General features: G+C 39.1%; 1 long non-coding RNA gene across 5 annotated transcripts in view; it reads right to left on the minus strand.

Annotated features, from left to right (window-relative positions):
- LOC119243621 (uncharacterized) overlaps positions 1 to 22,280 on the minus strand; it is a 353,580-nt gene that overhangs the window by 241,047 nt on the left and 90,253 nt on the right. For all 5 annotated transcript variants that reach the window (XR_008551547.1, XR_008551544.1, XR_008551546.1 and 2 more), the window contains exon 2: positions 10,712 to 10,796. This is a non-coding gene — a long non-coding RNA (uncharacterized LOC119243621). The remainder of the gene's footprint in view (positions 1 to 10,711; positions 10,797 to 22,280) is intronic.

Genomic DNA, 22,280 nt, shown 5'->3' on the forward strand with positions numbered 1-22,280 from the left:
TACAAAGAACACATCAGACAAGACAATATAAAAACAGGTTGTTTTGGGGGACTGTGGTGATGGTGCATGGGTGCCTTGGGGAAGGAAATTCTATGGGGACTCAACCTGAGGGGGTGGGGGGAAGCAGATCTTGTTTAAAAATAAAAAAATTTTAAAAAGAGTGCTATAAAAAATAAATATTTGAACATTTAAAAAAATAAATTGTTCTCTAATACAGAAAAATATGAGAATGAGGAAACTTGCAGGTGCATAAACACTTTTCTTAAATGTTGACCAGGTCACCAATGCATTGTAGAAGGGGAGTTAAGTAATGCTTTGTAGATTACCACAGAGTAGAACAGTAACTGTTAGAAAAAGGAGTTATTTCAGCTCAAAATCAGAAAATTCTCTGTAATATGTTCTGAAAGGACATCAGAATTGGGGCTGAAAGCACCCAAGCAAAGCAGAGGAACTTTTGTAGAATTAATACAGCATGAAACTATACTGTTTTTAAGGCTTTTCAACTCCAGCATTCCATAATTGCCTAGACAAGTTTAAAAACCCAATGGCTGATGCCTTTGAGTATTTTCTTAATAGCCAATATACCTTATTGAATATGACTGGTCTTTAAAAAATTACTGTTCTTGAAGCTGACCACAACTCAAATAATAAAGCTAGACAGTTATGCGGAATAATTACCTTTCTGGCTGGGTCTCTACGGAGCAGCCTTTCATCCAATCTGTCAATATCTGTTGGACTGCGCTATTATTACTTTATAGATAGTAATACTGATTTCTGGGAATAAAATAATTAAAAGAAATAAGCCTTATCTTAAGGAGTTCAACAAACTTGATAAGGACTATAGGTTAAGAATCAAACCAAAATTAACAGATACAAGAACAGATAAAAGATGTAACAACGTATTTATATTTACTTAACATGATGTTACCTTGTATATGAGATTGATAAACAGGAAAATTATACCAATTATTGCTACTATTTTCCTCTCCTTTTTGGTTTTAATCTTTTGAGACCTTGCCTGCTCTTCCTGCTCCTCAACATCTATTTCTTTTATTTTTATGTTTTTAATTTTCTTCTTTTCCCTTTAAACAACTAATTTTCAAACTCACTTTTTATTCTGAACTCAAATATACTGCCCATCTAATTCTATCATTCTATTCCTGGAAATTCAAGTTGTAGTTTTAAATGTATGATTGTTACATGTGACAATAAAAACAACGACACAAGTTTTAAGCAGAAATTCTCAATGTATTGTAGAAGAAGGTTCTAAACTCTAGTGAGATTTCCCCACACATTTTTGTTGATTTACATATGTTTATTAGGTCTCTCATTTCTTCTGCCTTATCTTTTCCCCATTGGTGGAAGATGACAAGGAGGTGTAGGGTATGATCGATAACCACAGGACAAGCAATAACAGGTCCTCAGCCATATCACTAACATGCTGAAACCAACAACGATGACCAAAGTCAAGTCTGGCTCATCACAATGAGCATTTCTAGTTTCGGGTAAAATAGCAAAGTTCTCTGTGAATGCTGGATTAATGCCATGCTTATCAAACCTGCCTGATCAGAAGTATCGCCCACTTGCATTTGACTGCTAGAACTCTTCTCTGAAGAGTCAGAGGAAGTAAATCAAGGGTGGGAACTGAGCACTTTTTTTATAGCAAAAATCATAAAATAAAGACATGAAGTGATTCTAATGACCAGGCAAATAAAAGACAGCTTTCACATATTACAAGTCATTGTCATCTAGTACAAATTGAAGGAACTTGCAGACTTCATAATTCACCGATGATCTAATCCAAACCATGCCTCTTCCTGACAGCAAATACTCAGTATACTAAAGACATTCCAAAATAAATGATGTATACCTTCCTATATGCTCCCTTTTAAGAAAAATCGTTATTGAGTAACATAAACAAGGAAGAGCTATTTACAGTGGTATATACAAATCTGAAGAAAGGAATGGAAACATTATACCCAAAAAGTGAAAAGAAATAACAAATACACATTAGACACAAACTTTAAACCCAAGCTAATTAGATATACCCAGAGTCGCTCTAGCTCCTTCTCTGACTGGCACTCATGCTGGCTGTTTGTAGAGCAATGCAGACCCTCGTAGTGGCCGAGCACATAAACATTCAAACAAACTCTGCCAGTGTGTTTCCGTGCATCTAGAATGCCTCATTCTCAAATCAGGGTTCCTCGACTTTTTTTTTTTCCAAATCAACATTTCCAGGCCTTCAGACTTGTTATTTTTGGAAACCTCCCCTCATATTTTATCAAACATGTTAAGATGATGCTTCGAGCATATCAAATACAATTTTTCTATACATACAGCAAAAATATTGCTATAGTTTGCCTTTTAATATTATTCAGCCACAAGGAGCTGATTTCAGTCACAACTGGCCATGACTTGTAAGTAACTATAAGCATGTTTGAGGAGTCTTTTGGGGGGAGGGGGAGAAAACACCTACAAATTGCTTTCAAGTAAGAATTTTTATAAGCAACAAAGTTAAAAATTAGTGAATAGTAGGTATTTTAGTAAACCTGAATCTTGCAAATTCATCTCCTATTGAGGGTTGAATGAAGGTTTTTATAAATATCAAACAATTACTAAGCTTCTAAAGAGACCAGAGCCCATGAACGCTTTCCCTCTAGTGACAATGAGGCCTGGAATTTTACATTTTCAAATAAATCAATTCATCTTAATGTTTCTTTTTCCAGTTCTCCAGGCCCATTTCCAAAATACTACTATGAGTAAAGTGAGTCTAACCACCAGGCAAAGGGAAGACAGCATTCACAAATTACAAGTCATTGTCATACAACCTTTGGGGAAACCTGGGCTCCTATGTTTAGTGCAGCACTATTTATAGTAGCCAAGATATGGAAGCCACCCCAATGCCCCAAAATAGATGAATGGATCAAAAAGTTGTGGTGTATTTACAACGGCATATTACTCAACAATCACCAAAAAGAAACCCAAAAACCAAATTCATGCCATTTGCAGCAACATGCATGGAGCTAGAAGGGTTTATGCTAGCCGAAATAAGTCAGAAGGAAAAAGGTAAGTATCAGATGGTTTTACTGATATGCGGAATATGGAAAAACCAAACAAAAGGTCAAGAAAAAAAATCAAAACTAGCAGCTGACTATAGATCTGAGGCACAGAGCAAGGGAGGGGAAGTGAGGAGGAACAAAACAGGGGAGGGAAGAACACAAGGGAATGCAGTGATGGTTCACCGGTGATATGGTGGCGGGAGAACTATGCGGATTGCAACAATGTAGGAAAAAATAATTTAAAAAGGGGGAAAAAAACACAAAATTCTATACCTTTGAGTAAACAAAATAATGCTCTTGAGGTGATAGGACTTTATCATCTAAGAAGAACATGGCTGAGAGAGGATTCAGAGCATATCACTTATGTCCAGAAGTAGTTAAAAATTTTTCATAGCTTTATCAGGGGTCCATTGCTCTTTTCCGAACCTCACAAAATCATCCAACCCTTTGGACTTCCTGCTGTGGCCATCTTCCCAATGTGTCAGCTGCATGCAAAGGAACTCAGGTGACAAAGCCAAGCCAGGATGAGTATAACCAGAGTCATCTATACCAACTTGCTAACTACTCAAATGATGCATCACATACTTGTGAACCTGTTAGGACTCTGCTTTCCTGCGCTTATACACACGGTGAACTTTTTAAAAACAAAACATCCACTATCTCAAACAGTCTATGAGCAGCAATTTACTGTCACTACGACTCTGGGTTGGATACAGAATTTTCTTCTTCTCATTTTTAGTCTGACAATAAGAGACCTGGAAATACAGTAGTGCGCCTGCAAACAGCTCCTTTCTCCGTGTTTGTGTCTGAGCCAGCAGCATAAATGTTGACAATCTCACACGCAATCCTGCTCTGTTAAGATCTACAGACTTAACTGTGTTTAGGTAATTCAGATAAGCTTTAAATAAGCATCTGAATTTCTGGGTGCTTATGGAAAATAAACCAAATTCCTCTGCTTTTGAGATTCACTTAGGTCTGATTCTAATGCATTCGTGCAGGAATAATGAAGGTCTTGCTTTACATACCTAAGCTCACCATTAATATTAAACAATGAATTTGATGTCAGCCACGTGGTACTTCATTCATGCCAGTGAGCAAGACTCTTGCATTTTTTTTATTTCCAGCTGGTAGAACGGTATGTTATTTGCTTTTTCTTAAAACAACTGCTGTCTTTCTCTGGGGAATTGAGGCATTCCATGGAAAAGCGCAACCATGATTCCAGAAGACTGCATGATATAAAAACCATAAAATTGTACATAGTGCGGGGATGCTGTAATGTAACAGCAGAGGAGGCTGGTGCTGCAGGCTGTTTTCCTCATCTCGTTAAAATCCAGTTACTGCTTCCATTTGTTTATGTATTGGATTCCTGTTAACATTGATTATATGCTGTGTCTGTCCTTTACCAAATTAGGTTTGCGAGCCGAAAAGTAGAACACCACTAGGAACATTTATTTCCTCATAATCGGTTTGCTGGCAATTAGGAGGAAACTGTCACCTGCCTGGCGAGTGCATGTGGTTCATGGGCCCAAGGGACAAGGCTAGAAAACCCTGGAAAAACCTAGAAATATAGGTCCTCCTTCTAAAAATCAAAACGAAAGGCTGCTGATAAAATTAAGCTTAGTAACAGTGCATGAAAGTTTAAAACTGACTACAGAACCAGATTTTAAAACCCTAAATACAAGTATACCAAAAAAAAAAAAAAAAAACAAAAGAACCAACACAGAGCAAAACCTTGAAAATGCCTTTAACTTTCTACTGTCTTTCGGGCACCTCTGAACATGCTTCAACCCACAGGGCTTCTTCCCCTGCTCAAAAGAGCTCTTTGAAAGGGTGTGATACCTCCCTTTTGTAAAGGCGATGGCATTCAAGTACAGAGAATGGTTAAGCAACCTACCCAAGATCACAAAGATATTAAAGATAAATTGAGATGTGAAGCTAATCTCTATCATTTAATAGACATTAAAACACTGAATTTGAATTTTAAAAATAAATACATAAAAGATATGGTTCACTTACTAGTTATCATCTCCACATACAGTAACTACATAAACTTGTTTATGGTCACTTCCCAGCTTCTGCAGTTCCACCTGGTGTCAAAGTTCACCGCTTTTCCTTCCATAAGTAGTGAGCTAAGCTCCCTCATCTCTTCATTCTTCAGTGTCCTCATCTATGAAATGGGGACGTGGATGACACTTCGGGGGCTCACGCATTAGCTGGCATGTGTCAAGTGACAAGTTTAACACACAGTCACAGCGAGCATCTCTCTTTGCCGCCTTCTAGCTCCATCTGCTCCCCTACCAAACAAGGGAGAACTCAGCAGGCCTTGCTAATTTTCCTTGTTTTTTGGTGCCTGCTTCCAAAACATCCCCTTTAGGAGAAATGAGAAAAGAGGACCCTTTTCTTGCTTCAAAATGACATCTCAGAAATGTAGGAAGAAACTTCACAGTCTCCTTTTACAAAACTGAAAAATTCTGGATAATTTATGAATTCACTAACTAGCAATCATTATTATGAATCACTGATGAAAGAAGAGAAAGTATACCTAGCATATAAATAGCCTATATGTAACACTGCATTATTTTTAACTATTTCAACTTGTCTCTAAAAATATACTAAGGGCCTCCCTGGTGGCTCAAGGGGTTGAGACGCAACCTATGAAGCTATCCACAGCCACCGCAGCACGGAGTTCAATCCTGACTCACCCGCTGCTCCCCTCAGCAGTGTATTTCAGTCAATCTGCCTGTTCTGTTCCCCGCTCTGTCTCTGGTGAATCCTTTCCCCCACACACACCTCTGGCCTGTACCCCAGTTCTTGTATGCATAAATAAATAAAATCTTTCTTAAGAATGTACTAAAAAATAGCCAACTAAATATTTCAACTATGAACTTCAAAATGATTTTTAACCAGAGACAAAGTATTTTCATTGCACAAATAGCCACAATTTTATGTTTATAAATACAATAAATGAACAGTTCACTGAACTGTATTTTTAAGCTTTAAGTTTTGTTTAATATGTAAACACATTAGGCAACAGACTAATGGACAAGACAAGCAAATGCTGTGAGATATTCTAGACAGACACCAAAACTTCGCTATTTCCAACATCCTCAAGTACTAATGAAACAACCACAACAATTACGTTTTGCCTGGCCCTTGGTGACTTACCAAAAATGTACATGTACCTTCATCTGATCATCACTCACACTAGAGACAGGCATTATTCCCCTCTTGTAAAACAGGACACTGAGTCCCGAAAGTGGCTTGTTCAACATTATACAACTAGAAGAAATTAAATCAGGTCTTCTATGCTATATCGCTCACTATTTCCAGTAGAAATACTAAAACATAAAAAGGATGCTTTAAGAAGATCTCAGGGAAACACTAATATTATCAGCGACATTCAGTAGCAATAAATTAATAATTGATTTGTGGAATTAAGTATTTAATTTCATTAAAGAGGTTAATAATTTATTAAACTGATTTATTAATAAGCAATTACAGATTGTTAATTATCTTAGCCAGATTATTAAGTCTTACTAAATAGATTAATAATAAAAATTCAATGACATAAAGTACAAAGGAGATTAATGAGACCTTTCTCTTTTTTTTCAGTCTTCCTCAGAATTTTAGCCTAGGAAACCTGTACATTTTATTCCCCATTTGAAATTTCTAGACTTTTTTAAATTGAATAATTTTTAATTCCAATTTCAGCCCTATACTGACTTCAAAGACTTCCCCGAGATACTCAACTCAGTTTCATCTACGTTCTTGCCTCCAGAGCATTCCATTTCCTGCGCCTGCTGACTTCCGTGGTGCCTCCCAGCAGAGCAGCAAACTCAAGTCAGTGATGTGCAGAGGAGAGAGGGCCTCTGAGCAAATCACCCCAGAGTGATACCTGCCACTGACTACGTTCATAATGTCTCCCCTGAGCAGTGCCTGACACACCAGCTACCAACGCATTTACTTGGCCCATCTTCACCTCACTGCCTCTGAGGCCACCGGGAAAGTAGCCCTCTGCAGGCTCTAGAATTGTACCTGCCCCTCATCTCCCTGAGATCTTACTGTCATGGGCCAATGCAAGCAAGTCCAAGTCTCTCTCCATTTAAAGATAGACTGGATATAGACAGATGGACAGGTGGTGAGTGGCTAGCTGGCTGGCTGGCTGGCTGGCTGGACAGAAAGACAGGTAGCTAGAACTCATTTGATTCTTAGACTCCTTCAGAGCACAGTACAATCTTTCTCCTCATATTTTCAGTTTAGCTTTTTAGACTAACTGAAGTCTTAGAGGTACAGTCTCCAGACCTGATCTCCTACTCACTCCTCAACCCCCTTGAAGTTGAAACCCTACTCCAGAAAATCTCCTGTGACTTCTTCAGTTGCTCAATTGAGAGACCAGAGTGAGACTTTCGAAAAGAGGCCAGGAGCCTCTCTTGCCTGGGCTAAGGGTGATGCTGTTAACTTGAATAATGCACAGGTCTCCCCAGTAGACTGTGAGCTCTTTTAAAAGAAAAGGCTTCTTAATCCACTGTTTCCAGAAAACAAACTAACAAAAGAATAGACAAGGGAAGCAGAAGAATGCACATGTGTCCATGGAAAGCCTACGCAAAGCATGAACCATGACTTGCTTCTGTTCCACAGAATATCCCCATTATGTTCTCCAGATACTGTTTCCCAAGAAGAGACAAGGAGACAAGGATGCTCAGCACAAATGTAAAAGCTCAAAATATAAAGGGGGTGCCCAGAAATATGCCTTTTTACATGTTCACCAGTAATTCTGGGGGGGCTGAAAAATGCATGTGCTGGCTGCAGTCACACCAAAAAGTATCTTCAAAATGAAGAACGATTGTCACGCAGTCTATACATACAATTACCTGGTAGCAGATGCTCCCCTGACACAGTCGTGGAAAGAAAAGCAGCCTGGTGCAGAGCCGGGAGGGACAAAAAGTAAGGATGGACAAGGTGAAAACAGGAGATAATAAAGCTAGACCACTTTTTTTAATGAATGCAAAGTACCTGACACACTCACTAGTACAAAGTAGCCACTCAACACGGGGTAGATTCAAAGAGGAAAATAACTCCCAAAGGCACTCAGCTCTATTCATAGTTGGCTCTGTTTCTCTTCAGCTGGGCAAAGGCACATAGACATTGAGCAGTGAGGTATTTTTGTCCTACACAGCTGCAATTTCTGCTGTCACACTTCAAAATATTCAAGGAGGGTTTTTAAAAACATGTTATTGTTATGAAAGCATTTTGTTCCCAGAGTGTTCATTAATCAAAGTGTCGCTGAAAGGACCTTACTATCCAGCAGTTTATAAAAGGATGAGCCCACTCTAAAGTCTGTGATGATTCCTTCATGGTGTTTACTGGGGAGCGAGTAGCAACAACTAGCCATGGCATCGAGTAGAAAGAGAAGGGACGTTGGAATAAGAAGTCTGGCTCTGAATACAGTCTTGTAAAAGTTACTTATTTTTGCTTTCACTTCCTCAACCCTAAAATGTACTTCATCATAAAATTGTCTGTATCATAGGACTATTCTCTGAGGTTTAAATGTAGTGCCTTCTGAAAGGCACCTTCACAGTGCCTTATATTGCAGAGGTTTGAAAAACACAAGCCCCTTAACTTTCTTTACCTAGAACAACGTCATGTGCACAGCACATCACCCGGGACAAAGATACACTGAAATCAACCAGTGCCAACTTGACTTTCTAGTCAATAATCAACTAGGTTTTCTTGTACTGGTGTAAATATTTATCGCACAACATAGACTTCAATTAGTTGACATGAATTATTCCATTAAATGCTACTAATGAAAAGCAGGAAGTATACACTTGTTTAAAATGAATTTAAATAGGCTTCTAACTGTGCTCTGCTTTTGATTCATTCACTAATTTTAGCACTGTTTACTAGTCCCCTACTATGTAAGACAATGAATCTATTTCTGACTATTTAGATTTTGCAAGAAGAGTACTGAATATGTCTAGTAATTCAGTGGTTGAATTGCTCTGTTCCCCTAAAATAATTCTCAAGCCAAAAATCAAAACGTCACACATGGGCCACTTCATACAACTGTACTTTCAAAAGCTGGCTGGAAATGTACGACAGTTATCCTCACACATAGAAGCAATTTTAACACATTTTTAGAGAGAGAATATGGGTGTGTAGCGCTATGTATGTTTTAAGTGCATGGCATTATAATTCAGAATCTGTGGATGCTGCATCCCAAAACTACCGAAAGTCTAGGTCTCACCCATTAGAACAACATTCATAATGCCAGGGTTACTGTCAATGCTAATGTACACCCGTGAATTTAGCATCAACCCCCTGGAAAGATATCAGATTCCTATTCATGCCCATATTAACATTCCACATAGTGTCTTCTCATTCTCAAGCTCTCTGGAAATGCCTTATTTCTGTATGTGTCATAAAATGTACTTAAGGGCCTCCCTGGTGGCATAGGGGTTAAGTCTCAGGTATCAACGCAAAAAGAGAGCTGGACCACATTGCCCAGCAGACCTCTCTTGCGTTGCCTGCTGCTCCCCTCAGCAGTATATTTCAGTCAACCCCCTGTTCTGCTCCCCACTCTGTCTCTGGTGAATCCTCTCATCACCCCACACCTCTGGTCTACACCCCAGTTCTTCTATGCAAAAATAAATCTTTAAATAAATAAAATGTACCGAAACCTGGAACTTAGGAAAGAGACCTATTAGCTTAGGAATCAAGACACACAGGCGGCTCACAGACTGACCTCTGACCCCAAGTGAAGACTTTAACCCTACCAGAGCATATTTTAAGATAATACATAACAACTGTAGTTGTATAACAGTATTTTGTATTTCATAATATTTTAATAAATAATGCATCTAAGCAAAAAAAAAAAAAAACACCCAAGCATAAAATAATGAGACTTTCTACCCACATTTTCAAGAAGCACTAATAGCAGCATGTACTAGCAGACACTCTTGCCTCACTTGGTGCTCAATCTGGTCTGTGCCTCACACAGCTAATTGGCTTTGTGCTCCAGAGCCTGGATTTCTGGATGGTGAAATCTTTATCTAAGTTGGAAAAGTCCATTCTGTAGGCTTTTGCCCCCAGAGTGGTGTAAGCTATTGAGGCTGTTTCTAAGAGAGATGTGAAATGGTTGGAAATCATTAAACAGTGCTTAAACACCTTCAAATTATTAAGACAATGAGCTCTATTTAGATGTGAGACTTCATCAGTTCTTATCTTCTTAATGGCATGCCCCACGGGCAAAAATAAGAGAAGAAATATTTTATTTACTATAAAATCTTCAAAGTTTAAAGCAGAAACACCCCTGACTCCCTCCACTTTCTATACCGTAAAGGTGCCAAGAGCAAAGACTGGGTGGCTTCTTCGGTGTCAACTGCTCTGTCTGTTAAAGGGCTACAATTTGATTATTTTAATTAAAAGTTTATTTTCTACTTTAAAAAAAAAATCCAAAAAGTAACATCTGTAAGCAACACAGGGTACAGTATTTCTGTGAAAAATATCAGGAAATCTTGACTATACGATTCCAGGAAATTCTAGGTGAAATCACCCAGGTCCTTGAAAAACCAAACTCTGTATTAGAAGCAGAACTGCTCCTGGGTGCCATTAGCGACTCACTAGTGACCTTTGTTGCAATACTTCCTTACCTCACACTTGCATTTCTTCTTCCACAAATTGAGGAGACAGCACTGGATGATATTTAAAACTCTAACATCCAATGGCTGATTGTTTCTGGAAAACAAAATTTAAAAAATCACCTGAGTTTTACTAGCTCTACTGGTTTGTCTCATTTGCTTGAAATCCCAGAAAACAACACACAGCCTCTGGTTTCAAGTTTTAACAAGAAGGATAGCACATTAGGGTCAGCCATCCCACTTAAACTTGGAAACTAATCTACCAATTCTCTGAACAGGTGAGAGAACAAACTGATATTCAAGAAGTGGAGCAATTAACTACTTCTGTCTGGATTCTGGTGCTATGCTGTGTGACAAGAATACAAACAAACTTGTGTAGCACATAAAAGCAGTTTATAAATAAAAGATAAAATCACACAAAGGAGTCTGAATTGTTTTATTTTACCCAATACATACTACTGATACAAGCCCAAATTTAAATACCATTGACTTTTTAAGTCCTGTATCAATATACAGGTTTTCAGTTATAATTTACTTACAAAATGTCAGCCAACTATCTCAAACACAAACAGGCAGTAGTTACTGAGTTGCAAATACCTCCTGATAGAGATTCAAGAAGAAGGGAATCTTTGCCTCTACAGACTTCTTTAAAACTAAACCACAAGTTGCAAGAATTGAGGAAGAATTCAAGGATGTCTCTTCCCATTTAATATAAATGATTTTTAACTATAGACATCAAAAGGGTAAAACAACTCAAAAAGAGGAATATCCACTGAGCAATGATAGCATTGTGGCACGAAGCTCTAGCTAGAGAATTTTAACTTTTGTGTGTCACGAAATTCAGTGTAACTCTATAGTCATCATGTAGATGAAAACGCAGGCGTCATCTGTTGTGTTTTGTTTAGAAGAGCAATATGTTTGAAAAGTTCTCAAATAAAAAGTCTAGGCTCTTGCTTCTACTTTGTTCCCATCCATTTAGTTTCTTTTCTTTTGAGGTTGGATGATGTGAACCTTGCCATAGCCTTTCATTTAAAGTTTTGAAAAACTCTGGATTCTTTCTTTATCAGCAAATAAAGATAAGGGTAGCATGCTAAAAATGCCAATTTTGCTTCTTGTCTTGAAAGGTGATAATGTGCTTTCCAAAGCAAATTTTCTTTTCTAAATCCAAAGACTCAGTATTATCACCTTAATAATCTTTTCATCTTGAAAAGCACGATTCTGTGAAAATATTAATTACAGAAGCATTCATGATATCATTTGGAAATTATGTTATACCACTTGTAACACTTTAGCAAATCCAAAATGTTGTAAAAAGAGAAGTCAATATTATCAGAGGGCTATTGACCAAGAAAGATTTTCCAGAAACATCACTGTTCTGAGCGTCAGCGCATACAACGAGTTTGAACACTAATTAGGTACTGAAAACAACAAGCTTTCTTTGGGTGGAGAAACATGTCATTAGTCATAGGTCCTATGAGTGGAAAAATTTTAAGATACTTGAATCATGATATTTAAAAATATACCCAGCTATCTATAATAAGTCCTTGGGTCCAATCAGTTCTTTGGGTACACTTAATTGATGCATTCTTGTAACAAATAGCTATGTAATGGAAAAAGACGATTAAAAAGGAGTAACATGCTTATTGTAAGACCAAATTGTTTCTATTGATTTAGTAGGAATAACAACCCTTAAATCATAAGTATGGTATTACAAATAATATAAGGTTTTTGACTTTTCATTTATGCTTTAGAACCCTACCCACATTGTCTTACTTATTTGTAATTCATCAACCCAGGTGACAAATAATCTTCTATATTTACCCACTCAGAATATACAAGAAGCATACTGTATTAGCAGCTGAAACTACAAACGCTACTGTCAATCAAACCGTCTGGCAGAGTACCATATTTCTTGTCACCAAGAGGCTTAAAGCAAAGAATCTGTGCCTAATTCTTTTAAACCTTATAGGTCAAAAGGTTTTAAAATTATTTTTGACACCATTTCTTTGCTTTGTCAACAGGCCTGAGTACTTTTTAGCTTGTAAAGGAGATCAAAAATGACTCATTCTAACACTGCAAATTTATGGGTTTTAAGACATCACTTTTCATAGTAACATAATTCTGCAGGCAGATTAAATGATTGCTATGCCTCAGAGAGATGCTGATATGATTTAGAAAACTGTGTCCTAAAAACTGGCTGCATGGCACCTAGAAATGGGCAGTAGCCGATGGGACCCGGCCATGTTCCTGGCTGTGATAAGAGCCAAGGCCCTGGGGTAGGAGCTCCTCACTTGGCTAAGTGAATTACAGCTTGAGGGGCACTATCATCCCCTGTGGCCTAGAATTGATTGCAAGGGAAACATTTTAGCAGTTCTTCTGAATTAACTCCTCAAAACACAACTTAAGTGAGTTCGGGTATCTTCTGCTGAAAAATAGAAGGAGCATCTGAATGCACATCAGCTCTTTCTCTGGAGCTTTTGCTGCTCCCTTACTTGTTTGGGGTTCAGGCTACTTGAATGTACCTACAGTCTTTTTTTAAAAAGATTTATTTATTATGCATCCAAGAACTGGGGTACAGGCCAAAGGTGTGGAGGGTGAGAGAATTCACCAGAGACAGACTGGGGAACAGAACAGGCAGACTGACGAAATACACTGCTGAGGGGAGCAGCGGGTGAGTCAGGAGAGGTCTGCTGCACCACATGGGTAGCTCCCTGGCAGGGGATCAAACTCGTGCTGCAGAGGCTGTGGACATCTTCACAGGTTGCGTCTTAATCCCTTGCGCCACCTGGGAGGCCCCACTTTATGGTCTTTTCTAAAGCCTTTCCATCTTTCTCCACATCTCAAAGATCTCCTCCTCTCTATCCTACGAGGCTGGATAGTATCAGTGGAATCTTTCTCATCCAGCTATACTGATTCCTGACAACCTCGCTGGGGCTACTTTTTCTATTCAACAGGTTCCTTTGCTGGAAGCAGCTCAGAGAGAAGTCTAATCATTCTGTTAGCACCCCCCTCCTAGGAAGAAAATGTAATCTTTGCCTTCTTTGTTTAATCTCCTTATTCTAACATCAATAAGCCACCTTCACGTCTACATACTTTATACCTGATACATTTTCTCTCTCTGCAAACTCAGGACTCCACTCCCTTCTTCAAAGTCTCTCTCTTTGTGAAGCTTTTCTTGACATTCTGACAAGCTCCTCCTGGCCTCACCCTCACTAATATGAAGTATTTTTCACGGTTTCTCAGTTACCACCCAAAAACAATACTCAGTGCTATTGTGTAGGGCTTTATTTGACTTTTTAAAAATTTTCTCTATATGTCTCTATATTGCAGGGTGTATACGCTTTATGTCAGTCTCTGGGGATGTGGGTGGTGAGCAACCTTAAGAGTCCTAGAAACCTTAGAGCAACCTTAGAGTCCTAGAAACTGAGCATGACTCACAATGTGTCATGTACACAGCTGTACAATCAACATTTGTGTGACAACACTGATGGGTCTTGAAACTAGAGAGTTTCCCCTCTTACACTGCTGGTAGGAATGCAACTGGTCCAGCCACTATGGAAAGCTGTGTGGAGGACACTCAAAATACTAGCAATGGATCTACCATATGATCCAGCAATTCCACGTCCAGGAATCTACCCAAATGACACAAAAACACTAATTCAAATGGAAACCTGCACTCACGTTTACTGTAGCACTATTAACAACGGCCAAAACATGGAAACAACAAAAATCCCCAAAAGCACATGAGTGGATCAAGAAGATATGGTATATATACACAATGGAATACTACTCAGTCATCAAAAAAGACAAACTCATGCCATTTGCGGCTGCATGGATAGAGCCAGAAGGGATTATGCTAAACGAAACAAATTAAACGGAGAAGGAAAAACATACAGTGGTTTCACTTATAGGAGGAATATAGGGAAATCAAACAAAGGGTCAAAAAAAGATAAAACTCGCAGGCAACCCACAGATCTGAGGCAAACAGCAGGGGAAGAGGCAGGAGAGGGGTCAAAGCAGGGAAGGGAAAAGAACAAGGGATTGTGGTGATTCATGGGCACTGTGGTGGTGGGAGAACCAGGGGGACTACACATAAGGGAAGAAGCCAATTAATGTACAAAGATGAACAATGATGTAAGAAAATAAAAAAAAACTAGAGGGTTTCTTCAAACTGCACTGACTGCATGGGTAATATTCCTCCTTTTCCATTTGTTAGGACCTCCTCAGGGTCCATCTACTCAATAAACAGGAAGTGATTCAGAAAAGAGCGATTGTCAAATCCCCTCATGTACATAAATATGAGAAAGAAAATTAAAATATATAAAAATCCCATTATGATACAAATATTTATATATTTTCTACAAGTACATATAATATATAAAACATGAAAATTTAAAATTCCAGAATCACACAAATACATATACAGTAGATAGAAAACATTATGCAGTAAAAATAAACCCTTGAAATACACAATTCAGCACCATCTCCAGAGAGGAAGAAACAACTATGTCTTCAAACTCTCTCTCTCCATCCAAACTCTCAAAAGTCAGAAAAACAATCACTGTTATAGTAATGAATGCTTTGATATGAATGTTTTATATTTAGAAATGCCACCTTCAATTTAAAAAAAATGAAATTACTTAATCCACTGCATAGAGATTCACCAGATCTCATCATTTTTTACACATAGGTGAGTCAACAGCTTAGATTTGTAGTATTATAAATGTGTTACAAAGCAAAGGCTTTATTGGTTTTAAGGTTTCCCACATTACACCATGGTGGAGGATTAAATATGCATTGGGGGTGGGTATGGTGAAGTGACATGCATCTAAGGAGGTGTGGTCCTGTACCTCTGAATCATATAAAGTGCTGTAAACCAATGGAACCTCAACGTAAAAAGATCTAAATTTCAAAAATATAATTAAATGTATCATATCATATCCAAATGACACTCGCAAGCTATGTGTTTATGAATGCATGCTATGATTGCCAATGCTGGTGAATAAGTGGTAAACATATCACCCTGAAATGCTTTTCAATTAGACTGACTCTCCAATGTGCTTCATTTTTTTCTGCATGTGAAAAGAATGTTAAAATTAGCAATTTCATAAACTATGGAGATGTTGGGTGAAGTGCTAAATCGATTAACTTTTCCAGTAAGATATTTTCAATTTTGTAGCTTGGTAGCTAGAGTCTAACATCTTACATGACTTGATTTCTTGAGGCATTTGTCTCTTTATTTCCTTTCCTAAATACATTTCCAAAGAAAGGGAAAAGCAAAAAATTACTGTATGCCCCAAAATCTTTTTTAAAGTATTTATTTATGCATACAAGAACTGGGGTACAGGCCAGAGGTATGGGGGGTGAGAGGATTCACCAGAGACAGAGCGGGCAACAGAACAGGCAGATTGACTGAGTACACTGCTGAAGGGAGCAGCAGGCGAGTCAGGAGAGGTCTGCTGCGCCATATGGGTAGCTCCCTGGCGAGGGATCAAACTCGTGCTACAGTGGCTGCGGATAGCTTCATATGTTGCTTTGTGTCACCAGGGAGCCCCCTATGCCCACAAATCTTAATGTAGGCACCTTTCCTAAATTTCTGGTAAAGTCCATGACATCCACATTTACAAATCATTTTACAACAGACCATTCTATCACATAACCCAGAACTAAACAAAACTGGGGCTTCAAATGACACAGAAATATTAATTCCAAAGGGCACCTGCATCCCTATGTTTATAGCAGCACTATTTACAACAGCTAAGCTATGGAAACAAATGCCCAAATGCCCAAATGCCCAAAAATAGATGACTGGATCAAGAAGATGTGGTACATATACACCATGGAATATTACTCAGCAATCAAAGAGATAAATACATGCAGTTTCAGCAACATGGATGGAGCTAGAAGGGATCATGCTCAGAGAAATAAGTCAGAAATAAAAAGAAAAATACCGGATGGTCTCACTCATAGCAGGAATTTAGAAAACCTAAATAAGGGACCAGGGAAAAGACTAATTAATACAAAGTAAAAATCAAAATCAACAAGCAACTATAAACCAGAGACACACTACGAGGTGGGAGGAGCGGGGAGAGGAAGGATTAGGGTCAAAATAAGGGGGTGAGGGGTACAATTGTATGGGGAATATAACCAAAATGAAAATGCATACATTGTGCAAAAATGAAAAATGATGTAAGAATTATATAAAATATTAAAAAAAAAAACTGGGGCTTTAACAGAAAAGGTCTGTAGATAATCACACACAGAAGTACATGGCCACTGTCTTCCAAGAATTAATGTGCTTTTCAGAAATTTCCTAAGAGTATTTCACATGGCCTGATTGTTTAGTTACAGGCATGTGTGTATGAAATATTATCCTAAAAATCTAGTTAGAGTTTATCTATAGATGGGTATGTTAAAGCTTCCTTGGCTTCAGGGGTATTATGAAACTGTTTTAGTGGGAACTTTTTCAAATCATACCTTGTACCCTATAGAGAATAGTATAACACCCTAAAGAGAGTAATATTAGGATGAGGCACCATTTGTCCATTTATGTGGCTATATTATACTACAAAGCCACAGCAACTCATTGCTGGATAGATAGCTTGAGTGGTGTGAACTCTGGTGACACACCTCTCCCCTTTCAGATTTCAACTGTCCAGCTTTAAAAAGAGGTAAATAGTCTACTGAGCGGGCTTTTAAGACACTATCTACATTGCATATTCAGGATTTCCTTTTTTAAAAGATTACAACATAATGTTCACATCTTTCACAATGAATGTGACAGATTATTATGCACTAGAAAAAAAATCCCATTGTGCCTTGGGCATAGAGAGAACTCAATAAATATGGAGTCTGTTAAAGAGAAGTACACATGCAACTGTAAAATAGTATGTTAATAAATAAAATGTAATGATAATTTGCTATGATAAAATTAGCCAGTGCCATGTGTGAACTATGTCCCTTAAAAGTCAGCTCTCATGAAAACATGTTTGCTGGTTCCCCTACATAACTGCATGATTCATTTTAATCTCTCTGTGCATTTATGTGATTAAATCTCATTTGCAGGGGCTAAGAAGTCTGACAGTATACATATAAAATATCCAGAAGAGAAACTTGCTCAAGTAATATGTTTCTTAAACAGTCAAGTTTTTTCCCTCTGGTTTTATTTCATTTCACTTATGACCCAGTTGTATGCTGATCCAAGACCAACAAAAGCTTCTGAGGACCCGAAATGGCCACTCCATCTGTAGTATGTGGCTGTGGTCACTAAACGCAGCCTCTGCTGAATGGGCACCAGCATATCACCGCTGAGACGCCCTTGTTGTACGACTCAGTCCCCTTCCCAAAGATTACACTGCTGTGATTCTGTTTTGTTTTTGGTCAAATGCCAAAGCAATACATCTAGCAACAAGAAAGCAATGCCACTAATTAAAACAACATATTCAATCCCAACATATGCAAAAGGAAATAAATATTTAAAATAAACATGGATTTGATAAAGACTGTCATGATTAAAACTACACAAAACAAAATGAAGGCCTAAGAATAATGAATTCCCTCCACAAATCTCCCACTTCGGTGGGTTGAGAAAGTATTCAAATCATGGACTCTCTAAAGATAGATAAGTTAGTAAAAATGAAATAACAGTCAGACGAAATAAAAGAAAGGAATTCCTATAAAGAAACAATTTTTGTCTTAAAATAGGGATCCCTGACATAGTCTTTCAAATATCTTTGCTATAAGCTTGAAAGTATACATTTATTTTGTCTAGGTCATGCAGATAATTGAGTGCTGGCATAAAATCCCAAAATACTAATCAGATAGCCCAATGCTTTGTATTACACCAAAAGTTAGTTTCTTGCATTATGCCCCACACCTACCATCACAAGTTTCCTGCAATATTATTCTCAGAATTTAATCAGGATTTGCTTATGAGAGTGTGTGTGCATATGAGTATCTTGAACGTAAGGTTCTAATCTTTTTTTTTTTTAAAGATTTGTTTATTTATTTATACAAGCACTGGGTACAGTCAGAAGCGCGGGAGGGTGAGAGAATTCACCAGAGCCAGAGCGGGGAGCAGAGCAGGCAGAAGGACCGAAGTACACTGCTGAGGGGAGCAGTGGGCGGCAGGAGAGGTCTGCGCGCCATGTGGGACCCTCCTCCCGTGGCCGGGGAGCAGCCGGGGATCGAACTGGCGCCACAGAGGCTGCGGGCAGCTTCGCAACCCAGTGCTCAACCGCTGCGCCACCAGTTTATTAATAAATCATAAACTTCCTCAGCGGTAGCCGAATTTTGTATTTTGGATAGACACGATATTTGACACTGCAACTGTATATTTCATGTTTCTCAACAAGGACTTGATGGTGAGATGACTACTTCACCAGAAATTCATTCTACCCCTCCTCTTGGACTCATGGCTGCCCAGTGAGATTGCATTTCCCAGCCTCTCCTGCAGTTAACAACAGTCATGCACTAAGTTCCCACCACCGAGCTCAGTGACCTGTGCCACTTCTAGAGCTGCCCCTAAGGTGCTGAGCTTGCCTCTTCCATGTTCTTACTCCCCTTGTCATCCGCCTAAACAGGGATGCGGTGGTGACCAGTGTAGACCATGCAGGTGACAACAGTACCTAGGGGCTGCCAGAAAAATGACTTTGAGAGAACCTGGACCCTTGAGTGAACACAAGGAGCAAAGCTTCCCTGCCCTCCTATGTGGGGAGAGAAATAAAATCCCTCCTGTTTAAGTCACTGTACTTCTATTATACATTCTCTGTGTTCAGTAGCTTCACGTTAGTGTGAGCAAAGAGACCTCTACACCTGTAGATGCCAGGACAATTATACTTTCCATGCTGAAAACCGTACTGGGCCTTCCTAAGGAAGTCTACAAAGAGGCTTAACTCAGTAGTTCAGTGATTTTCTATCTAAGTGGGTTTTCCAGACGTCTTGGGAGTGGAGGTAATTCTGACACCTTTATTTCCTGGCCCCACCTCCATGCACCTACACAACCTTTGGGATCCACCACCCTAAGGAATTCTCCTAGGCAAAGGAGGTCATTCTCAAATAGTGTGCTAGTAGCTCATCATGCCCCGCCCAGACACGCGCGCGCGCACACACACACACCCCGTGAGCCTCAACCTCTTGCAGCTCTGTAGACACAACTGAGGAATATATCACAAATGCAGTGCCTGTAAGTTAGATGGCTGAGCTGTGGGGGAGGACTTGGGGTAGGTTAGGCATAAGTTACTGTGAGGAAGGCACAGTCTGTCTTCCAGGAGGTAGAACACTCATGACTCATGAGCATCTGGTGGGATCAGCATAGCAAATAATTACCCAGGAACACGGTCCTGAAGGTGACTGAGTCACCAATGCCACAATCGTGAGTAGACCACAATCTCTGCCAAGCAAACAAAAGTGCTACTCTTCAAAAGCACGTCATGGAGATAACAGTTCAGAACCATTGATGATGGGGACAATGCGGTTCAATCAGTCGCTGGAAGGAGAGCAGGGTCTCAGGGTAACTTTTCTTTAAAGATTTATTTATGCATACAAGAACCAACACACAGGCCAGAGGCGTTGGGGGGTGAGAGGATCCACCAGAGACAGAGTGGGGAACAGAACAGGCAGACTGAAATACACTGCTGAGGGGAGCAGCGGGCAAGACAGGAGAGGTCTGCCCCGTCATGTGGGCATCTCCGCGGCCGGCGAGGATCAAACCAGCACTGCAGAGCCTGCGGACAGCCCCACAGCGCCGTGCTCAACCGCCTGCACCACCAGGGAGGCCCTCTCGGGGCAACCTTTACTGTAGTTGACAACCTTTCTCAGAAGGGTGATTTGGAGGTTAACAGGCAATTAGTAATTCAAACACTAGCCAGAAGTAGTGCAGTGGTACAGTAGTCACAATCATTGCAGTGACAATAAGAGCAAACATTTATTGGACACTTAGCTAGTTCCGGGCAGCATGCCAATTGCTTTATAGACATTAACTAATTTAATCATTACATAACTGTATTATTATTCCCATTTCACAGGTGAAGAAACTGAAGCCAGAAATATTAAGTGAGAAAACTGGCACTCAAACTCAGGGAGTATAATTTGAAAGCTTCCCGTTTTATCACTATATTATACTATGACCTTTAGGCAACTAGTCATACTCCTATTTGTGTCTCCAGAGTCATACAGTCACCTGTGCACAGCAAGCAACAAATATACAGCTGCCAGTAAATTAATGCAGTCAGAGTTTTCATAATTCATTCTTACTGTTGGGACAACAGAAAATAATTTGCAAGATATAACTTTAGCATTCCAGAGATATTTGTAGATTAACATTTTGTTTGCTAATTATGTCAATGCTCAACTTAAAATTGTAAAATACGAATGCAAAGAGTTGAACAGATTTGCAGACGCTGTTAAAACAAGCATCTCCCTATTCCCCATGTGTCAGCTTCAGCTCACTGAAACAAGGCTTCTACCCTCTTCCTTCACATGGGTGAAAAGGGTTTTTCCGTCTTCTCACCCCTTTGTTCAAAAGGATGAGCTGCTAATCCAACTGACAAGGACCTTCTGGTCACTGGTCCATTTACTAATGGGCAGGGCCACTCTGCCTTAAAAACAGGAAGTGGGCTTCTATTTTAATTTCCTGCTCCCTCCGAGCAAATCTTCCCTGTCGCTCACTTCTGGGGCTCAGCCATGGGGCTACCCTGACCTTCATATCTTCGTAGGGTAAGACAACCTACTTTCGTGGACACAATTTTGACTCTACTTAGACCAATGATGTGATTCAGCCTTCAAGCCTCTTCTGGGAACTGGGATCATGCATGGTTTCAGACTTCATCTTACACAGTAAGAGCTCTGCTGGCAAACTTGAATGTGTGGATTCCAAGGTCAAGTTACTACACCCCAAATCCTCTGTTGCCACAGAACCCTGGACTGAGTGGTAGAGAACACTTCAACCTACTTTTTAAAGTGATGCTTTTTCTCATTTCATTCTTTATGTATGGTCCACAAAAGTCATAAACCTCTAAGTGGAGATAAGGGAGAATCACCCCAAACCTACAATACTTTCAATAATCATTAAGGAGTAAGATTTATATGGTTTCCCTGATGAAAGCTCAGGGAAAAAAATACTTGTATAATTCATTGCTCTATTAATTTAGGCCATTCTATCATCCTCAAAATAAATCCGCATCATACTGTTAACTATGTTACAAAGAAACTACCTAAGCTTAGGTAAACTGCTACTGAAATTTTTAGCATGAACTGAAAAGTTGAATTAAACAAAATCACTTATTTCTAGTCACAGGTCATATGTATAAAAGTAGGAGATGGACAAAGGGGGGGGTTGGAGATTTAATTTTCATTCTCTGTAACCCCAAGCAAGCTACTCCAAGTCCACTCTTGTGAAATACAGCACAGCAGGGAAAAGTAATGTCCTGGTAGGTTTCACAGAAAATACATGTAAACTGAAAATAAAAATTCTAAAAGAATTGCAGTTTCCATAATCTATAATGTTTATTAGAGGTATTTTAGGGAAAATTTGTATATTCAGGTTCAAATTCAAATGTGTTTTCCTTACAGGAAGCTTTTG

This window comes from Talpa occidentalis, unplaced genomic scaffold (assembly GCF_014898055.3).
Source record: "Talpa occidentalis isolate TD23 unplaced genomic scaffold, MPIMG_talOcc4v2.1 talOcc4.13, whole genome shotgun sequence".
Lineage (NCBI taxonomy): Eukaryota > Metazoa > Chordata > Mammalia > Eulipotyphla > Talpidae > Talpa > Talpa occidentalis.